Source organism: Octopus bimaculoides, chromosome 14 (assembly GCF_001194135.2).
Source record: "Octopus bimaculoides isolate UCB-OBI-ISO-001 chromosome 14, ASM119413v2, whole genome shotgun sequence".
Lineage (NCBI taxonomy): Eukaryota > Metazoa > Mollusca > Cephalopoda > Octopoda > Octopodidae > Octopus > Octopus bimaculoides.
The window spans coordinates 7,566,677-7,567,774 of record NC_068994.1 but is presented as its reverse complement, the minus strand read 5'-3'; the positions used below and the strand labels follow the sequence as shown (position 1 = coordinate 7,567,774).

The 1,098-nt window shown below is 39.2% G+C and overlaps 1 protein-coding gene across 1 annotated transcript in view; it reads right to left on the bottom strand.

Moving 5' to 3' along the window:
* LOC106875035 (protein yippee-like 1) overlaps positions 1 to 1,098 on the bottom strand; it is a 7,697-nt gene that overhangs the window by 1,737 nt on the left and 4,862 nt on the right. The gene's annotated exons all lie outside the window — the stretch shown is intronic.

The window sequence follows — 1,098 nt, the reverse complement described above, 5'->3', positions numbered from 1 at the left end:
ATATATATATATATATATATATATGCTAACTGCATACTTTTATTTCCAACATATGTTTCGAAGATTACAAATTATACCTTCCATAGGAATTGGCGATCTTAAAAATGTAATCTTCTCTTCAGGGAAATGCAGGGGAACCAGCTTAAACGTAAGACATTTTAACCGAATATGAGAATTATAGTTGGAGAAGGTTATTGCATAATTTATTTGAAAAAACCATTGGAGATTAGGACGCTACCAGATAGTACGTTGGACACACACACATACACATACTGATATATAATTATATAGATATAATTATAGTACAAGGGTATGAATAAGAACACTGACAATGCTTGAAATAGATGCTAAAAGCTCTATAAACCACCTATTATTTTACTCTGTTAGCACAGGTTGAAAGCGAGCTAGTGAAGCAATCAGATCTCTAGCCTGCTTTCAACCTGTGCTAAATAGAATAAAATCTAGACAGCCTGGTTAATCCAGGTTATATATATATATGTGTGTGTGTGTGTGTGTGTGTGTGTGGTGTGTGCGCGTCTATGTTTGCCCCTCACCACCACTTGATAACTAGTGTCCCTGTAACTGATAGAACAAGGATTAAGCTTAAAATTTAAAAAAATTTTAGAAAGTATTAGGGTGGATACATGTGGCTAAATATTCCTTCAAGGTGGCACCCCAGAATGACTGAAACAAGTAAAAGATAAAAGACATACACACACACACATATATTAAAGAATGCAGACATGAGATGTGTGTATAATTGGTTGGTTGGCACTCCGTCGCTTACGACGTCGAGGGTTCCAGTTGATCCGATCAACGGAACAGCCTGCTCGTGAAATTAACGTGCAAGTGGCTGAGTACTCCACAGACATATGTACCCTTAATGTAGTTCTCGGGGAGATTCAGCGTGACACAGAGTGTGACGAGGCTGGCCCCTTTGAAATACAGGTACAACAGAAACAGGAAGTAAGAGTGAGAGAAAATTGTGGCGAAAGAGTACAGCAGGGTTCGCCACCATCCTCTGCGGGAGCCTCGTGGAGCTTTAGGTGTTTTCGCTCAATAAACACTCACAACGCTTGGTCTGGGAATAGAAACCGC